Raw genomic sequence first — 20,848 nt, 5'->3', positions numbered from 1 at the left:
TCAAAAGGTATACCGCTCCATGATTGGTTCTTTACTTTATCTATGTGCATCTAGGCTAGATATTATGCTTAGTGTTTGCATGTGTGCTCGATTTCAAGCGGCACCAAAGGAGTCGCATCACTTAGCTGTGAAGCGAATTCTTCGATATTTGGCTCACACCCCAACTCTAGGATTATGGTATCCAAAGGGCTCAGAGTTTGATCTGGTTGGATTCTCGGATGCTGATTATGCTGGTGACAAAGTTGATCGCAAGTCTACATCAGGCACATGTCACTTTCTGGGATGATCACTTGTATGTTGGTCTTCAAAGAAGCAGAACTGTGTATCTCTCTCCACTGCTGAATCTGAATATATTGCTGCTGGATCTTGCTGCGCTCAGCTTCTGTGGATGAACCAAACACTCAAGGACTATGGCATTCATCTGAAGCAAGTGCCACTTTACTGCGACAACGAAAGTGCTATCAAGATTGCCAACAACCCAGTTCAGCACTCGAAGACAAAGCACATTGAAATTCGTCATCACTTTCTCAGAGATCATGTTGTGAAGCAAAATATTGATATCATACACGTCAACACTGAAGAGAAACTGGCAGATATCTTCACCAAGCCCTTGGATGAGAAGAGATTTTGCAAGTTACGGTGTGAGGTAAATATCCTGGAATCCTCAAATGTCCTGTGATCAGGCACACATCCTAACCCTTATGCATATTGATGACTTAGATGTGCAACACACGAAGTAAAGTATATCTTCAATCAATGAAGACATACATTCTAAGTGTGAATACATTAATGTGGAATTTGACTTCGGAGCGCCAGGATAATTGTGCGCCGTGACTGGGTCTAATACTTCCTATACGGTGGGTAACGCCACCACCAAACATTCTATTTTGAAGTGTTTCACTCATGGCATTACTTTGCAACGTCTTCACATTTGGTTTGGCTTCGATCTCAACATATCTTCATGATTATCTTCCCTATGTTGATTATAGATATATATATATATATATTAGTGTTCTGTCCTCTACAGCATTCACTTATAGCTATGTCTTCTTGTTGAATCTTTTGAACTAAGTGAATGTGATCGGACCCTAACCTCTCTATGCTTTCTATCTCAAATTCTATCTCTCCAAATCATATGCATTCTATTGAAACTGTCGAATGTCTTCTCTGCGTGCTTGTCAGCAGAAGATACAGAGACAACCATTAAGTCCGTTTTCAATGCTCATTCCTCCAGATGAAACCCGAAGAAGTAGGAACGACCACCCGACAATCCAGGCGTGCGTGGGACGTGGAACAAACCCCAAAATTCCGCATAATGGCCACGTGTTCCTTAGATGCGAATTGCCAGGGGCACCTGTGTAATAATGTAGTGCCGCCCCTGTACCTATGAATACACACTTCACAGCGGTCATTACCTCTTCTTCCACTCTCGCACAAACCCTAGCACCACCGCTAGCCCTCGACGACGCCGGCGATGAAGCGCTTCGCTGCCGCAACCTCTCTGATGTCGTCTTCACGCCGACCGCGGACATCGTCCTCTCCGCAGTCGCCGTAGGTGTCCTCCGTCGCCAAGTTAGGGCACGGAAGATCGAACTGCTTGGCCTCATCTTCCACTCCGTCTAGCAGTTCTTAGTGTGGTAAATAAAACTTCCTTTTTACAGCACCGTTGATCCTATGGCTTTGTCACTTTCTACCACAAGAAGTTTCTATTCACACAAGTTAGATCTCTCTCATACTACATCTCATAACATGCCTAGTATATTCACTTGTACTTCACAAAGTAGTTAGATTCCTGACTTGTACTGATCTGTGGATTCGTGCAAATCTGGAACCAACTCCTTATCTATGAGTGAATGTCTTCGCACGATGAGGTCAATGTCTTCTAAACTGATTTATCTTCAAAGGCTTCTGAGAATGCATATGACCTCTTCCCCTTCCCTCGCACCGTAATGCTGTCACAGGTACATGTCCGTGGGAGAATCCTTTGGTTCTCATAGTCTGCATTCATTTGCAGAATTCTTACATCATCACATAAATTCTCCCGAAGCCAGTTCCTGTTGGTCCAGCAAGCGAAAACCTTTGAAGCCTTTGAATGTGTTGAAGCCTTTCAAGTTAAAGTGTATGGCTTCAGAGAAAACAACAAGGAAGGGTGGCAGAAAGCGTCATGGAGAAACATCCAGAGATCTGCCAGATGACCTCTCAGAACTATACAAAGACAGATCCTGAAGAGGATTACAATCAGCGCAAGACCCGAATTGAATGGATTCGAAGATATTGGGCAGAACAATGGTTCAAATACCGATTTGTAACCCAGGAATATGCTGAGAAAAACTCCATCAAGAGACCATGGGGAGACATCCTATACAAGAATCTTCTACCCTGGTCCAGAGATGAAGCCATTGAACAGGGCTTCTATCCCTGCATGGTCCGGGGGCCACAGCCTGCTGATGCACACCCATCGTCACTACTATGGTGTCGTGACGACAATCTGTTCAAGCGCAACTTCCAGTTTGCCCAGAACTCAGCGAAGCAGAACGAGAAGACTTTGGGGTTAGACTTCAACCTGGTCCCTCAGCACCAAGGGCAGATGTCACACGAGATGCAGAACCCAATGTCATCGGTCCTTTCTACAACCTTGAAGGCCTCATCACCCGCATCTTAGTTCAAGAGACTGCAGTGAATGAGCCTGCAGCTAACGCTGAATCAGATGAAGCGCCTGCAGTGCCGAAGCCAAAGCAGTTGAAGAAGCCTAAAGCTTCAAAGCCTGCCCCTTCACCAAAAATCTCACGGGCGAAGCCACTGGCAACTGCACCTCCTGAAGACAGTATTTAGTCCGAAGACTTATCATGCATCTCCAAGCCCCAGAAGGTCAAAATGCCTCTGCCTCACACTGGCCAAGAGCTAACTGCTGCTGCCATTCTGCGCAATGACGCCATCGATCTGTCAAGTGATGAAGATCTTGCAGATGACGCTCTTGAGCAACTCATCAAGAGCAAAGGAGAAGCAGAAATCTTCAATTATCTTCCTCTCTTTGATGTAACCATCATCCACAACTTCATTGACGAGTGGTTTGACACGCCAAACATCAGCTTTGAAGATCTGCAGCTACCCATTGGCCTCAGCGTCGCCTTCCAAGGCGCCATTGCTTCAGAGCTAGCTGTCGCCCAACGCATTGTTGAACTGAAGCAAAAGATTGACTATGAAAAGGCTCAGTTCAAGAAGCATATGGCCAAGCTCAGTGTGCAAGAAGTGAAGAACTTCAAGATCATGATGCACGAGCTCAAGGAAGCCTTTCTGAAGAAATGTGCAGAAGCTCAGGGCTCGCGTGAGCGCCTGAAGGCTCTGGCTGACAGATGTGTGCAAGCCTACAATGAGGTTGAGAAGCGCAAGGCCCTTGGGCATCCTGGCATCGACCCCAGGATGGACGCAAAGAAGAAAAAGAAGCCTGCTACGGCTGAACCCGATGCACCAAGGCAGGAAGCAGTTCCTATTGTCTTCCCAACAAGAATGACTGGCTCGAAGCCAAAAAGCCGGTCAACCGCTTCAGAGCTCAAGAAGACAAGGTCTGCGGAGGCTGAAGCCAGGAAGAGGAAACATCCTGAAGCCTCTCCTACTGCCCCCTCCAAGAAGAAGAGGAATACCAATAAAGATCGGGCTGCTCCCACAGAGCCCTTGATCGTTGAACCCATTTCTATGGTCTATCCTGAAGCTAAACGCCAACTGACTATCCATGAGCCTGCTTCCACAGAGGCTCATGAAGCTAAAGACTTTCCAGCAGCTGACCCCATCGCTGCTAAAGACATTGGTCAACATGACCATGTAGAAGATGTTGCAGTCCTTCCTCAGCTTGAGAACAGCGAACTCATCAACATTGGTCGTCCAATGACGCCAATTGCACAGAATGCTTCATGGGTGGATCGCCCACAAGAGGAAGAAGACTATGAGGCCCAGCCAACTCCAACTCCACAGGCGTCGCCTGCGTTGCGCAGGCTTCGCAAAGGTCCAAGGCCTCAAGTATCTGTTGAAGACAATCCGGCTGCATCAGCCGCGGAAGAAGAAGTCCCACAAATTGCCACAACCACCAATGAAGCTAATGTGGAGCCCTCCCCAACAAAAGCATCAGAAAACAGCGAAGCCACTGATCTCGCCACTTCTGTTCCTGAGTCTGCTGCGGGTCCCCAGTTCGACTCTCATGTTGAGCACAGGCCTCAAGTACAGAAGCCAATCCCAAGATTGCCAAGGTTCCCAGGTCCTGCATCAGCACCTGGCTCCTTCAATATCAATGGCTTCAGGGCAGACAACACATTCTTCGATAGCTCCAGGAACCCCTACTCAAGGGAAAGGATATCATCTGATCGGTTCTGGAGCTATCCGCAGAGAAGCTATTACTCATGCATTCTTTACAACCAAGGTCGCATCTTCCCACACAAGCGCCTTGACATTGAAGCTATAGCTGGTCTGCCCTGTCTGGAAGAAGCTCTGGATTGCTTCAAGGAAGTTGGACTGCTGCCGTTCGTTACTGACCAAGAGCATTGGAATGAAGAGCTGCTGCTCCAATTCTATGTCACACTTCACATCCGCGGGTATAGCAGAGATCCGAAGACTTGGGTCCTGGAGTGGATGACTAGAAACGTTCATCATGAAGCCAAAGCCTTTGACATCATTGAGCTCACTGGCTTGCCCACTCCTGGCGATCTCTACGAGCATGGCTGTCAGCTGCATAGTGAAGCTATTGAGAGCATCTTTCAGAAGCCTGAACCTGATATGAGTCAGATGCTCAGCATGATGAAGCCATTGCCCCAAGATGCTGCTTATCCCACTGAGTTCTTCATTGAAGACCTTGAGTATCTGCCAGGAACCATTTATCACATCATCAGGCGAACTCTCTGGCCCATCAAAGGGCACTCTCCAAATGCCAAGCTTGAGGGTGCAATGAAGACTTTGGTCTTCTATATTCTTCATGGAAAATGCTTCAATGCACAGGACTTCTTCATTCGCCAACTTGCTGCATCAGGCTCTGATCTGTTTGGCTTGAAGTTCTATGCCCCATGGGTAATGCGGCTAATCAAACTTCACTCCGATATCTCATATCAGCCATCTGCTCGCAATCATCGAATTTTTCTGCCTGATGTGGATATCTCTACTGAAGCCATCTATCTTGAGCCTGCCAAGGAACCTCTAAGTCTTCAGAATGCAGAGCATCAGAGTTTCTCTCAGAACATTGAAGGAGTTGAAGTAGTCACTCGGGTGTATCCTTTAGCTGGCACTACACGTGCACCACACCCTGCCTCCACTGAAGCCACTGATAGTACAACTGCTCCACGACCCAAGAAGCGCACTCGTGTTCTCAACGACCAAGAGCTTCTTGTGGCTCTTCATCAGAAACAGGATAGGCATCATGACTCGCTGAAGCATCAGATGAAAAGCCTCTTGGTGGATGTTAATCGCATTCGCAATCTTGCCACCAAGAATGCTTTCGTTGCCCATGAAACCTGTCGCCGCACATGGAAAGGGCTAACGATGATGTGTTCTGAAGATGATCTTCAAGAGGATGGCTTCACTGAGCGATTCAAGTTTGACTCCACACCTCCTCGAAGGGCCGTGCTGCGAGGAACTCCATCCCTTGAAGACTCTGAGTTCTCTTCCTCTGCTGCAACTGTGACTGCCAGAGTTATCGAGGATGAAGACGATGCTACTTCAGCGCCACCTCCTTCAGCACGCTTCGACTCTGCTCCAAGCTCTTCAGCACTGCCAAACACCACCAACGACCCTGCTGCTTCACCTACTCCTCATGGGAACGAGTAGATGCTCTATGTCTTCAAACCTTTTTGGTCCTTACTGACAAAAGGGGGAGAAGCATATGAGGTTGATAGTCTTCAAGCGGGTCCATATGGGCGGGTGCTTTATATTTTGCTTCGTGCTTACAACTCTCGTTTTGCTACATTTGGTTCTTTGAGTTGTAACACTTAAACTCGATGGTCGTCTGCTACTTATCTGCCACCTTGTTTTGCGATGATAAATTCCGCATGTGCGACGATAAATTCCACACTTAGATCATTCTGCAGACGTCCATTTTCCATTATGCATGTCATTATCTTCATATACTTTCACATGCATAGTGGATTGTCATCATAAGTTGAAGTGGGTCCCCATAAGTACATCCTGACATGTGCATTTGCATTCCAAAAGCAAACTACTTATATGCACATCTTCAGGGGGAGCCCTTGCAACTTATGAAGACAATTCCTTATCCTTCACAATTTCACAGATTATATTCCCCATTGAAAACTTCAACTAGTTTGTCATCAATCACCAAAAAGGGGGAGATTGTAAGTGCATCTAGTGCCACCCCTAGTTGGTTTTGGAGTATTGACGACAAACCTAGTTGAGGGACTAATGTGTTTGTGAGAATTGCAGGATAACACAGGTAGAAGTCCCTCATTGATTCGGTTTTCCTACCAGAGATGACCCCTAAAAATGTATGAAGACATTGAAGTCAAAGGTGGTATATGAAGATATTCACATTGAAGACTATGACAAGAGAAGACACCACATGAAGCCTATGGAGCTCGAAGACTTAGATCTTTCGTAGTTCTTTGAGAGAGAATTCAGAGTACGACTTTTGTCATTTGAGAGCGACCCACCTTGAAGCCTTTGAGAGAGAATTCCTTGCGAGGATAAAGCCCTAACCACCCAGAGCCAAAGAGAATTAGGCATCACTTAAGTCTTCTTGTCTGTGTGATCTGAAGACTTATTACACTTGAGGACTGTGCATCCTCCATCCGGTTAGGCGTCGCGTTCTGAGCATCCAAGAGACATTGGGGATTGCCGGTGAACGAAGTCTGTGAAGGTTTGGGAGTCTACCTTGAAGACTTACCAGAGTGATTGGGCGAGGTCTGTGTGACCTTAGCTCAAGGGGAATACGGTGAGGACTGGGTGTCCTGAGCTGCGTGTTCAGGACTGGGTGTCCGGGACTGTGTGTCCTAAGGTTTAAATACCTAGCCGCCCTAACCAGACGTACAGTTGTCACAACAACTGGAACTGGTCCAACAAATCATTGTCTTCAACGAGTCACTAGTTTCATCTTCCCTTCCCTTTACTTACTGTTACTCCTTGTGAAGTCATTGTATGTTTGCAATATCTTTTGTCTTCACTGAGTGACTGCGTGTTCTGTCTGGCTTCACAATATCTTCCTACCTGATCCTTACTACATTGCTGCTATTAGTCATTGTGCTTACACTCTATTGAATACTTGACTATGGCTTGCCTAGTGTAGTCTACCTTCCGCTGCAGGGTATTAGGTTTATTTCTATCGTTTGTCTTCATAACTCCCACGTTTTGAAGACTTTCATAAAAATCGCCTATTCACCCCCCTCTAGTCGATATAATGCACTTTCACCTTGAGAAGGCTGCGGCGGCAGACAAAGACACCCGTTCTGCTATGAGAGCGAAGAAGGAGGAGCTGCGGTATGCCGGGGATATTGCGGCTGGAAAACCCTTCATGTTATGGAGGAAGTTCGGAGATCCACGGTATGCCCCTCTGGATCGCCTGTGGAGCTCGGCCGATGCGTATATGGATTTGGCGATGAGCGCTGCCGATGTGGCCAAGTACTTCCAAGGTCAGACAGATCGTGATGTGGACAAGCTGTTCTGGACGCAATTCCACATTCCAGAGCGTCCGCTTTCATTGATTGACCAGCTAGCCGAATGGGCCGAACTGAATAGGTTGTCCGGGCTCGCCATGAGGTCTGTTCTGGATCTATTATGGACAGAAGGGCCTAAGCCGAACAACTATTTCAGCTTAGTACAGCAGCTTCTTGATGCGGTGTCGCGCATTAATGCGATGAAGAGGTCGGCGTGCATAGAAGGCTTGCGGATGGCCCTTGCTCGTGTTAAAGCATACTGGGCGGAGATGGACGCTACCACTGTTGCGGCATAGGGTTCGGCCATAGGCCGTGTGGCTGCCGAACACTATTTCGAGGAAGTTCTCGAGGGTGCTCGTTTGATAGAGGCCCAGTGCTCAAAAAATATTATGTTTGAGTGATATGTATTCTCATTGTAAACATAATGCTTTTATGAAGTGTTTATAAGGCTGTGTTTATACTTTTTCCTGAAAGTAGTATGATGCATCCTGTGCGGCCGTTTATGTATACATGTGTATAACCTGAAAGATTGCAGCCGTCGGCTTCAATCCCCACGCATATAATGCAGAGATGCTCGCAAAAAAAAACACGTGTTCACACTTAACCCAACGTCTTGGTCCTGATAAGGAGGTGATAGCGCAGCGAGCGAGGCAACCGGACTATAATGCTTGAACACTTTCACTTAGCCATAGGAGTTGATAGTGGGGCTACTAGATAGCCCCTGGTGGCTCCGCACTCTCCCAATCGCGGGGTGCGTATATGCATGGCCGGAAAACGGCCCTTCATTAAGGCGGAGGAATTCTAACATTCCGATAGGTCATCGAGTGGTTGACCAGTCTCACGCTATATCATGACAGTCAGTTTTCGGCTTTTTCTACTGAGACGCTTGTCCGGATGAACCAGGGCACAATCGCAGTAGTTCTCCTAGTGCTACCTTAGCCGGTAAAGCGGAACGTAAGGCACCAAAACACAGGAGCCGGGCAAACCCAACATTTGGCCAAAGACAATGATTCGGAGCTGATGCATATAAGGCCGAACTCGCGACGCCGAACACTCCCTAAGGTATTCGGTCTTTATGGTATGAACCGGGCCGAAATAGTGCTGCTTGTAAGAAGCCCCTTGTGTCCTGGTACGTGCATTATTCTGGCATGGCCACATGCCAAGACATCAGCATCCTTCTCAATTGTGCCGAGAATTCGGTGGATATGTATCAACAAGAGACAATAAAAAAGTTTTACGCAGGGTCTTAATCTAAAAAGAATCCTTGGAGCGGGTCCCTGCTGCACGTCTGCGCTTGTGTCTCCGTTGTGCCGTATCCTGGACGGGTGTAGCATGATGATTATCTGTAAAAGAGAGGAGCTTAGGTAAAAAAGCTATCGTGGAAACAGATAGTTTTGTAAATAAACCATGTATAATTCAAGGTGAGTAAGAATTGCCACTTGTCTGCGCATGTTGAGCCCCTTGTATTGTAATAGGGGTGTGATCATTGATCCAGTATAAATTGCATATAGCTGCACCAGACTCGTCTAACCGTGTCCGAGGTCGTGACGACCTGCTAATTAGTTGGTGAGGCCGTTTTTAGTGTGCGGCTGTTAAGGCAGCCGCACGCTCTTCAGCGTGCTGAAATCGCTTAATATTTCCGTTCACTGTAATGATGCCACGAGGACCATGCATCTTGAGTGTGAGGGAAGCGTAGTGTGGTATTGCATTAAAGCGAGCGAAAGCTTCGTGTTCGAGTAGTGCTTGATAGCCACTTTGGAACGAAGCGATGTGGAAGGTTAGATGTTCGCTATGGAAGTTATCGGGGGAGCCGAATATAACTTTTAGTAGCAGGGAGCCCGTGCAACGAGCCCCTGGGCCTGGCGTTACTCCTTTAAAGGTAATATTGCTATGGCGAATTTTTATTGGGTCTACCCCCATTTCACGGATTGTATCCTGATATATCAGGTTTAGACTACTGCCACCATCCATCAGGACTCGTGCGAGGCGGTATCCGTCAATTATTGGGTCTAATACCAAGGCAGCCCATCCTGCACGCCAGATACTTGCTGAGTAATCACGATGGTCGAAAGTGATCGGTTGAGACGACCAGTGGCAGGACTCCGCGGTGATAGGCCTCCAGGCGTTTTTTTCTGGGAGTGCCGTTTTGTTTTTTCCATTGATCACGTGTAGCACATTTACTGTTTTGACTTCTGGTGGAAATTTCTTTTGTTCACCAGCGTCTCCCTTGAGAGGCTCATCCTCTTCTTCGCTTGGTGTATCCTCCCCCTTGTGTACGGGGTTGAGCTTGCCGGACTGCTTGAAGACCCAACATTCTCTATGGGTATGATTGGCTGGTTTGCCAGGGGTTCTATGGACCTGACATATTTGGTCCAGAATTTTATTTAGGCCGGACAGTTCGTCTCTGGCGCCTTTAGAGGGCGGCTTCTGACCTGGCCGAGAGCTTTTGAATCCGGCGTTTACTGTCGTGCTCTTTGTACTGTCTCCTTTGTTCCGGCGTTTGATATTGCTGTTGCGCCGTGATTTCCCATTTCCATCTCTAACGTTCGTACTGTCTCTCTTCTGTTCCGGATGTATTGGGGTCGCTGGTGCTGCATCTGGCTAGCCAGTTGTCCTCACCCGCGCAAAAGCGGGTCATGAGGCTTGTTAACGCTGCCATCGTTCTCGTCTTTTCTTGGCCGAGGTGTCTAGCGAGCCATTCGTCACGGACGCTATGTTTAAAAGCTGCCAATGCTTCGGCGTCCGGACAGTCGACAATTTGGTTCTTTTTAGTAAGAAACCTGTTCCAAAGTTTTCGGGCTGACTCTCCGGGCTGTTGAGTTATATGGCTCAAATCATCCGCGTCCATAGGCCGGACATAAGTTCCTTGGAAATTTGCCTGAAAAGCGTCTTCAAGCTCTTACCAACTTCCAATGGAGTTTTCGGGGAGGCCTTTGAGCCAGTGACGGGCTGGCCCTTTGAGTTTGAGTGGTAAGTACTTGATGGCATGGAGATCATCTCCTCGAACCATATGGATGTGGAGGATATAGTCCTCGATCCAGACCGCCGGGTCTGTTGTTCCGTCGTATGCCTCTATGTTTACAGGTTTGAATCCCTCTGGAAATTCATGATCCAGCACCTCATCGGTGAAACATAGGGGGTGTGCGGCACCCCTGTATCTGGGTGTACCGCGTTGTTCGGATGTTATATCGTATGCTGGGGCGTGACTGCGTGGTCCATAGATGGATCTAGTTGCGCTGTTCTTTTGGTGCAAGCCCCCGCGTGAATCGCGTATTGTCTTGTGAGTGGCATTGTTGGCCGCTCTATGTTGGACGTGAGGTTGTCTATCTGGCCTGGTGGCTGTTTTGATTTTTGGTTGTGAGGGGTCTGAGGCCTCCTCATCGAATTCAGGTAGCAACTTCCGCTTTGGGTAACTCTTGGTGGGGCGATTGTTGCTGTACTTTGCTGCTGTGTTGAGTATTTTCCTCCATCTGATTTGGAGTGTGTCCTGCGTAGATTTGAGCCTTTGCTTCTTCTTTTTTAGGCTCCTCGCGGTGGCAACAAGCCTTTGACGGGCATTCTGCTGCTCCGGGTGCCTGTCCGGCGTTGTGTCGTCCGGACTATTATCTTTGACAGAATTGGTTTGTTCATTTGATTCTCCGTATTGCCATGGTCTGGCAGTGATATGCCCTGCTCCGATGCTGGGTCTGTGTGATCATTATTTCTGGCGAGGCGGGATTTGGGGAGGCGCTTGTGCCGCCGCTTTGACTGCTTCTCGAGGGAACAAGCCTTCGGTGCGTCCTTTCGTTCCTCGTCGTCGTCTTCTTTTGGTGTGTCCATGATGTATACGTCATATGATGAAGTGGACGTCCAGCGCCCTGTGGGCGGTGGTTCATCTTCGCCTCCAGCATCGTTGTCCATACCGTTGATGTCTGCGGAGTTGAAGTCGAGCATGTCGGTTAAATCATCGACAGTGGCTACAAAGTGGCTGGTGGGTGGGCATTGAATTTCTTCGTCGCCCGTATCCCAATCCTGTTGGCCATAATTTGGCCAGGGCTCTCCTGACAAAGAGAGAGACCTCAGTGAATTCAGATTTTCGACAAAGGGCGAGTGCTGAAAGATATCCGCGGCGGTGAATTCCATGATCGGCGCCTAGTCGGATTCGATTGGCAGGGGCGCGGTTGGTTCGGGGTCCGGAGGAGAGTCCGACACCTTGGAGTCATGGGCTGCGCAGAGGATTATGCTGGTGTTCGGCTCGATCGCCGTTGAGACTGCAGCCCCTTAGGTGGTGTCTAGCCACCCGTCCTCGGTTAGCATAGCTGGCTCCGAGCTATGGGTCGGAACTAATGCGGGCGCGGCCTCTGGGGTACCATCCGATGGCAGAGCTATGTCATACCTATCGCGACAGTGCGGCGCGCCCGGCTGTGGCTCGAATCCGTTGAAGATCAAGTCCCCAAGGATGCTGGCCGTGTAATTCAAACTTCCAAATCTGACCTGATGGCCAGGAGCGTAGCTTTCAATCTGCTCCAGCTGGCCAAGCGAATTGGCCCGCAGTGCAAAGCCGTCGAATACGAAGATCTGTCCGGGGAGAAAAGTCTCACCCTGGACCGCATCGCTACCGATGATAGTAGGAGACATCAAACCTAACAGCGACGGCACAAAGAAACTCTCAATGAAAGCACCAATGTCGGTGTCAAAACCAGCGGATCTTGGGTAGGGGGTCCCGAACTATGCATCTAGGCCGGATGGTAACAGGAGGCAAGGGACATGAAGTTTTACCCAGGTTCGGGCCCTCTTGATGGAGGTAAAATCCTACGTCCTGCTTGATTAATATTGAAGATATGGGTGTTACAAGAGTAGATCTACCACGAGATCAGAGAGGCTAAACCCTAGAAGCTAGCCTACGGTATGATTGTATGTTGTCATTGTTGTCCTACGGACTAAAACCCTCCGGTTTATATAGACACCGGAGAGGGTTAGGGTTACACAAGGTCGGTTACAAAGGAGGAGATATCCATATACGTATTGCCTAGCTTGCCTTCCACACCAAGTAGAGTCCCATCCGGACACGAGACGAAGTCTTCAATCTTGTATCTTCATAGTCTAACAGTCCGGCCAATGGAGACAGTCCGGCGGTCCGGAGACCCCTAATCCAGGACTCCCACACCCACCCTCGTGGCTAGGGTGTGGTCCACCTGGTCTTCATATTTTGCAAGGATTTTTTATTATTTCCAAAATATGTTCCGTGAAGTTTCAGGTCATTCCGAGAACTTTTGTTTCTGCACATAAATAACACCATGGAAATTCTGCTGAAAACATCATTAGTCCGGGTTAGTTTCATTCAAAGCATGCAAGTTATAGTCCAAAACAAGGGCAAAAGTGTTTGGAAAAGTAGATATGGCGGAGACGTATCAACTCCCCCAAGCTTAAACCTTTGCTTGTCCTCAAGCAATTCAGTTGACAAACTGAAAGTGATAATGAAAAACTTTTACAAACACTATTTGCTCTTGTTGTTGTAAATATGTAAAGCCAGCATTCAAGTTTTCAGCAAAGATTATAAACTAAGCATATTCACAATAACGTTTAGGTCTCATGTTTACTCATATCTATGGCATAATCAACTAGCGAGAAATAATAATAAATCTTGGATGACAACACTTCCTCAAAACAATCATAATATGATATAACAAGATGGTATCTCGCTAGCCCTTTCTGAGACTGCAAAACATAAATGCAGAGCACCTTTAAAACTCAAGGACTGACTAGACATTGTAATTCATGGTAAAAGAGATCCAGTCAAGTCATACTCAATGTAAACTAACAATAATGAATGCAAATGAAAGTGGTGCCCTCCAACTGGTGCTTTCTAATAAGAGGATGATGACTCAACATGAAAGTAAATAGATAGGCCCTTCGCAGAGGGAAGCATGGATTTGTAGAGGTGCCAGAGCTCGATTTCGAAATAGAGGTAAATAATATTTTGAGCGGTATACTTTCGTTATCAACATAACAACCAAGAGATGGTGATTTCTTCCATGCTACACACATTATAGGCGGTTCCCAAATAGAATGGTAAAGGTTATACTCCCCCTCCACCAACAAGCATCAATCCATGGCTTGCTCGAAACAACGAGTGCCTCCAACTAACAAGAGTCCTAGGGGGAGTTTTATTTGCAATTATTTTGATTTAATTTTCATAAAGCATGGGACTGGGCATCCCGATGAACAGCCATTTTCTCGTGAGTGAGGAGCGGAGTCCACTCCTCTTGAGAATAACCCGCCTAACATGGAAGATACGGACAGCCCTAGTTGATACACGAGCTATTCAAGCATACAAAACAGGATATTTATTTGAAGGTTTAGAGTTTGGCAGATACAAATTTACGTGGAACGGTAGGTAGATACCGTAAATAGGTAGGTATGGTGGACTCATATGGAATAACTTTGGGGTTTATGGGATTGGATGCACAAGCAGTATTCCCACTTAGTACAGGTGAAGGCTAGAAGAAGAGTGGGAAGTGACCAACTAGAGAAAGATAACAGTCATGAACATGCATTAAAATTAATCAACACTGAATGCAAGCATTAGTAGGATATAATTCACCATGAACATAAATATCATGAAGGCTATGTTGATTTTGTTTCAACTACATGCGTGAGCATGTGCCAAGTCAAGTTACTTAAATGATTCAGAGGAGGATACCACCCTATCATACCACATCACAACCATTTTAATAGCATGTTGGCACGCAAGGTAAACCATTATAAGCTCCTAGTTAATCAAGCATGGCACAAGAAACTATGATCTCTAGTTGTCATTGCAAACATGTTTATTCATAATAGGCTGAATCAGGAACGATGAACTAATCATATTTACAAAAACAAGAGAGGTTGAGTTCATACCAGCTTTTCTCATCTCAGTCAGTCCATCATACATCGTCATAATTGCCTTTCACTTGCATGACCGAACGATGTGGATAATAATAATAGTGCACGTGCATTGGACTAAGCTGGAATCTGCAAGCATTCAATAGGCAATATGGGCTCTTTTGTCAGATCAACAATAATGCATATAAGAGCCACTTCAACAACTTAATTATGGTCTTCTCCTATCGACCCCCAAAGAAAAGAAAAGAAATAAAACTATTTACACGGGAAAGCTCGCAACAAGCAAAAGAAAAATAGGAAATCTTTTTGGGTTTTCTTTTTAATTACTTCTACAAGCATGGAAATTAAAACTAGCTAAAAGCTACAACTAATTTTTTTGGTTTTTCTTAAGGTTTATTAAACACACAAGAAGAAAGCATAAAAAGAAATTGAACTGGCATGGATGATACAATGAAAAAGTATGAGCACCGACATCGAGCAATGAGTGTGTGAACATGAATGTAATGTCGGTGAGAAATACGTACTCCTCCAAGCTTAGGCTTTTGGCCTAAGTTGGTCTAATGCCACGGATGGCCTGGCGGATATCCAAAGTTGTAGTTGGGGTCGTACTGCGAAGAAGAAGACTCTGATTGCCACTGGTTGGCAATCATCTACGGATCCCATTGGTAATTAGATTGTCGTGGAGGATCAACTTGTGGTTCCGACTCTGGCTCTATGGCTGATGTAGGGTTCCGGTAGGTGTGAATAGCCTCTAACGGAACAAGGTACTTGCCTGCAGATAAATCAAACAAGAAAGGAGCAGGCAGGGTAATAGTCTCAGGATGATGTTTATCAAGAAACAATTTGTACTTAAGCTCTCCTTCCCTATTCTTAATAATAAAATCGTGTGCCACCATACTCTTATAATCTAAATAAATAGGAGGCAGAAATTTTTCTTCCTTCTCATAATGCCTAATAGGTATGTTAAAATGTGTAGCTAGGCGTCAAGCATACATGCCTCCAAAGATGGGGCACTTTGTACGGTTCAGACTTAACCGTTTAGCAATAATACCGCCCATACTAACAGAGTTATCACAGAATAAACCATGGAACAAAATAATAATATCAGGAACACTAAGGTTTCCACAGTTTCCACGACCAATTAAGCAACGACTAGCAAATATTGCAAAGTAGCGTAAAACAGGAAAATGTATGCTAGTGATTCGTGCATCGGAAACCTTCCTCGTTTCCCCTACAGTGATGGTATCAATAAACCCATCCACATCACCGTGATGTGGTTCCTCTATTGTTCCCTCGAAAGGGATCAAAGAAACCCGGCAAAAATCATAAAGTGACTTCTCCTTATGCTCATCATATAAATAAAACTCCACCGTAGTTGGTGAGCTCCTAGCATGGAAATGAAAGTTTTGCACAGATATATTGGTAAGTAAGAGATACTGTTCGTGTCGGTCGTGGAGGAAGGCGGTGAGGCCGGCATTCTTAGCCCATTCATAAAAATCATCATAAATCCCGTCTGCTCTCAAGAAATCATCAGAAGGCCATTCACACGGCCGAACCTCCGTGGTGCGAGGCAGATTATATTTGGGCCTCCCTGCTTTTTCATTTTTCTTTTCCTTCGAGCTTCGGCTCGATGAGCCCCTCAAAAATCTCTTCATTATTTTTTGAAAAATTCTGAAATATTTAGTAACTTCAAAATAAGAGTGAACCAAACTCAACAATATTGATAGCAACTACTCCTACAAGTTCCTAGAGCCTATATCATGCATCAAAACTACTGGGAACCATATAAATTTGACATGCAAGCTCAAGAACATGGTCACCTAGGCAGCATAAATTTGCAATGAATAAAGCACTAGAACAAAAACGAATTGGACCAATGGAGGAGTCACAAACCAAGGAACAATCCCCCCAAGCAGTTTTGTGAGCGGTGCTTTGAGCAAGGAGATCGAAAATGGCAGCAAAATGAGCTTGGACTCAGGTTTGAACTGGATAATCATGTTTGTGGGAGGAAGGAGTGTGTGGGTGCAGGAATAAGTGGAGGAGGGCCACCGTGGGCCCACAAGGTAGGGGGTGCGCCCAGGGGGTGGGAGCGCCCTGGACCCTCGTGGCCAGGTGCCAGCTCCCCCTCTTGTGTTCTCAGTGCCAGATATTCTAAATATTCCAAAAAAAATCATATTTAAATTTCAGGGCATATGGAGAACTTTTATTTTCGGGGTATTTTTATATTGCACGGACAATTCAGATAACAGACGAGAAATACTTATTTTTGTTTATTTAATATAAATAACAGAAAGTAAAAGGAGGTTAGAGAGAGTTGTGTTTTCTAACTTCATCCATCTCATGATCATCAAAAGGAATCCATTAACAAGGTTGATCAAGTCTTGTTAACAAACTTATTCCGAATTGAGAATTTTCGAATAAAACTAGGTTACCTCAACGGGGATATGCACATCCCCAACAATAAGAATATCATATTTCTTCTTTATAGTAGGAAGAGGAAATTCAAAACCTCCAAAAATAATTGATGGAATTTTTCCAATAGAATTGATAGCATGGACTTGAGGTTGTTTCCTCGAAAGTGTACCATATGCTCATTACCATTAACATGAAAAGTGACATTGCCTTTGTATCAATCAATAACAGCCCGTGCAGTATTCAAAAAGGCTCTTCCAAGAATAATAGACATACTATCGTCCTTAGGAATATAAAGAATAACAAAGTCCATTAAAATACTAACGTTTGCAACCACAACATGCACATCCTCACAAATACCGACAAGTATAGCAGTTGGTTTATCAGTCATTTGCAAAGATATTTCAGTAGGTGTCAACTTATTCAAATCAAGTCTACGATATAAAGAGAGAGGCATAACGCTAACACCGGCTCCAAGATCACATAAAACAGTTTTAACATAGTTTCTTTTAATGGAGCATGGTATAGTGGGTACTCCTAGATCTCCAAGTTTCTTTGGTATTCCACCCTTAAAAGTACAATTAGCAAGCATGGTGGAAATTTCAGCTTCTAGTATCTTTCTTTTATTAGTGACACTTTCTTTCATGTACATAGCATAAGGATTCATTTTAAGCATATCAGTTAATCGCATACGCAAAAAGATAGGTCTAATCATTTCACCAAACTGCTCAAAATCCTCATCATCCTTTTTCTTGGATGGTTTAGGAGGGAAAGACATGGGTTTCTGAACCCATGGTTCTCTTTCTTTACCATGTTTCCTAGCAACAAAGTCTTTCTTATCATAACATTGATTATTTGATTGTGGGTTATCAAGATCAACAGGAGGTTCAATTTCTATATCATTATCATTGCTAGGTTGAGCATCAACATGCACATTATCATTAACATTATCACTAGTTTCAGGTTCATTACCAGATTGTGTTTCAGCATCAGAAATAGAAATATCATTTGGATTCTCAGGTGTATCCATAATAGGTTCACTCGAAGCATGCAAAGTCCTATCATTTTTCTTTTTCTTCCTTTTACAAGGACTAGGTGCATCTATATTATTTCTCTGAGAATCTTGCTCAATTCTATTAGGATGGCCTTCAGGATACAAAGGTTCCTGAGTCATTTTACCACCTATAGTCATAACTCTAACAAAATTATCATTATTCTTACTATTTAGTTCATTGAGCAAATCATTTTGAGCTTTAAGTACTTGTTCTACTTGAGTGGTAACCATAGAAGCATGTTTACTAATAAGTTTAAGTTCACCTTTGACATTAGCCATATAATCACCCAAGTGTTCAAGCATACCAGCACTGCTTTTTAATTTTCTACCAAAATAAGCATTGAAGTCTTCTTGCTTAACCATAAATATATCAAACTCATCTAAGCATGGGCTAGCAAACTTAGTAAATGGGATTTCATCTTTATCATATCTATAGAGAGAAATTACCTTTACTACCTGTGTCGGGTTATCAAGACAATGTATTTGTTCAATAGGAGATGGATTAAAATTATGCATTTCTTCGACAGGCGGTGAATTAAGACCATGTATTTATTCAATAGGAGGTAAATTCTTAACATCTTCAGCTTTAATACCCTTTTCTTTCATGGATTTCTTTGCCTCTTGCATATCTTCAGGACTAAGAATTAGAACACCTCTCTTCTTCGGAGTTGGTTTAGGAATAGGCTCAGGAAGTGTCCAATTATTTTCATTAGTCAACATATTATTTAATAGAATTTCAGCTTCATCCGGTGTTCTTTCCCTAAAAATAGAACCATCACAACTATCCAAGTAATCTCTGGAAGCATCGGTTAGTCCATTATAAAAGATATCAAGTATTTCATTTTTCTTAAGAGGATGATCAGGAAAAGCATTAAGTAATTGGAGAAGCCTCCCCCAAGATTGTGGGAGACTCACTTCTTCAATTTGCACAAAATTATATATATCCCTTAAGGCAGCTTGTTTCTTACGAGCAGGGAAATATTTAGCAGAGAAGTAATAAATCATATCCTGGGGACTACGCACACAACCAGGATCAAGAGAATTAAACCATATCTTAGCATCACCCTTTAATGAGAACGTAAATATTTTAAGGATATAAAAGTAGCGAGTTCTATCATCATTAGTGAACATGGTGGCTATATCATTTAATTTAGTAAGATGTGCCACAACAGTTTTAGATTCATAGCCATAAAAAGGATCAGATTCAACCAAAATAATTATATCAGGATCAATAGAGAATTCATAATCCGTATCAGTAACATAGATAGGTGAAGTAGCAAAAGTAGGGTCAGGTTTAATTCTAGCATTAAGGGATTGCTGCTTCCATTTAGCTAATAACCTCTTTAGATCATATCTATCATTGCAAGCTAAAATAGCTCTAGCAGATTCTTCATCCAGAGCATAACCCTCAGGAACAACAGGAAATTCATATTTATTAGGGGGAGAGTCTTCATCATCACTTTCATTAATATTATCAGTTTCAATAATTTCATTCACTCTAACCCTAGCAAGTTGTTCATCAAGAAATTTACCATGTGGCATAGTAGTATCAAGCGTAGAAGTAGTTTCATCATAAGTATCATCCATAGCAGAAGTGGCATCATCAATAACATGCGACATATCAGAATGAATAGCAGAAGCAGGTTTCGGTGTCGCAAGCTTACTCAAAACAGAAGGTGAATCAAGTCTAGAGCTAGATGGCAGTTCCTTACTTCCCCTCGTAGTTGAGGGATAAATCTTGGTTTTTGGATCTCTCAAGTTCTTCATAATGATAAGCAGATATAAATCCCAAGTGACTCAAAGAATAGAGCTATGCTCCTCGGCAACGGTGCCAGAAAATAGTCCTGATAACCCACAAGTATAGGGGATCGCAACAGTTTTTGAGGGTAGAGTATTCAACCCAAATATATTTATTCGACACAAGGGGAGCCAAAGAATATTATCAAGTATTAGCAGCTGAGTTGTCAATTCAACCACACCTGGAAACTTAATATCTGTAACAAAGTATTTAGTAGCAAAGTAATGTGATAGTAGTGGTAACGATAGAAAAAGGTAACGGTAACAAACGTAGTGTTTTTGGTATTTTGTAGTGATGATAGCAATAGCAACGGAAAAGTAAATAAGCAAAGAACAATATATGGAAAGCTCGTAGGCAATGGATCGGTGCTAGAGAATTATGCCGATGCAGTTCATCATGTAACAGTCATAACCTAGGGTGACACAGAGCTAGCTCCAATTCATCAATGTAATGTAGGCATGTATTCCGAATATAGTCATACGTGCTTTTGGAAAAGAACTTGCATGACATCTTTTGTCCTACCCTCCCGTGGCAGCGGGGTCCTAGCGGAAACTAAGGGATATTAAGGCCTCCTTTTAATAGAGTATCGGACCAAAGCATTAACACATAGTGAATACATGAACTCCTCAAACTACAGTCATCACCAAGAGTGGTCGCGATTATTGTAACTTCGGGGTTGCCGGATCATAAGACATACTAGGTGACTATAGACATGCAAGATAGGATCAAGAACTCTCATATATTGATGAAAACATAATAGGTTCAGATCTGAAATTATGGCACTCGGGCCCTAGTGACAAGCATTAAGGATAGCAAAGTCATAGCAACATCAATATCAGAACATAGTGGATACTAGGGATCAAACCCTAACAAAACTAACTCGATTACATTATAAATCTCATCCATCCCATCATCATCCAGCAAGCCTATGATGAAATTACTCATGCACGGCGGTGAGCATCATGAAATTGGTGATGGAGGAAGGTTGATGATGACGATGGCGATGGATTCCCCTCTTCGGAGCCCCGAACGGACTCCAGATCAGCCCTCCCGAAAGGTTTTAGGGCTTGGCGG

This window comes from Triticum dicoccoides, chromosome 2A, assembly GCF_002162155.2.
Source record: "Triticum dicoccoides isolate Atlit2015 ecotype Zavitan chromosome 2A, WEW_v2.0, whole genome shotgun sequence".
Taxonomy (NCBI): domain Eukaryota; kingdom Viridiplantae; phylum Streptophyta; class Magnoliopsida; order Poales; family Poaceae; genus Triticum; species Triticum dicoccoides.
The sequence above is the reverse complement of the archived record's forward strand: the minus strand, read 5'-3'. Positions refer to the sequence as shown.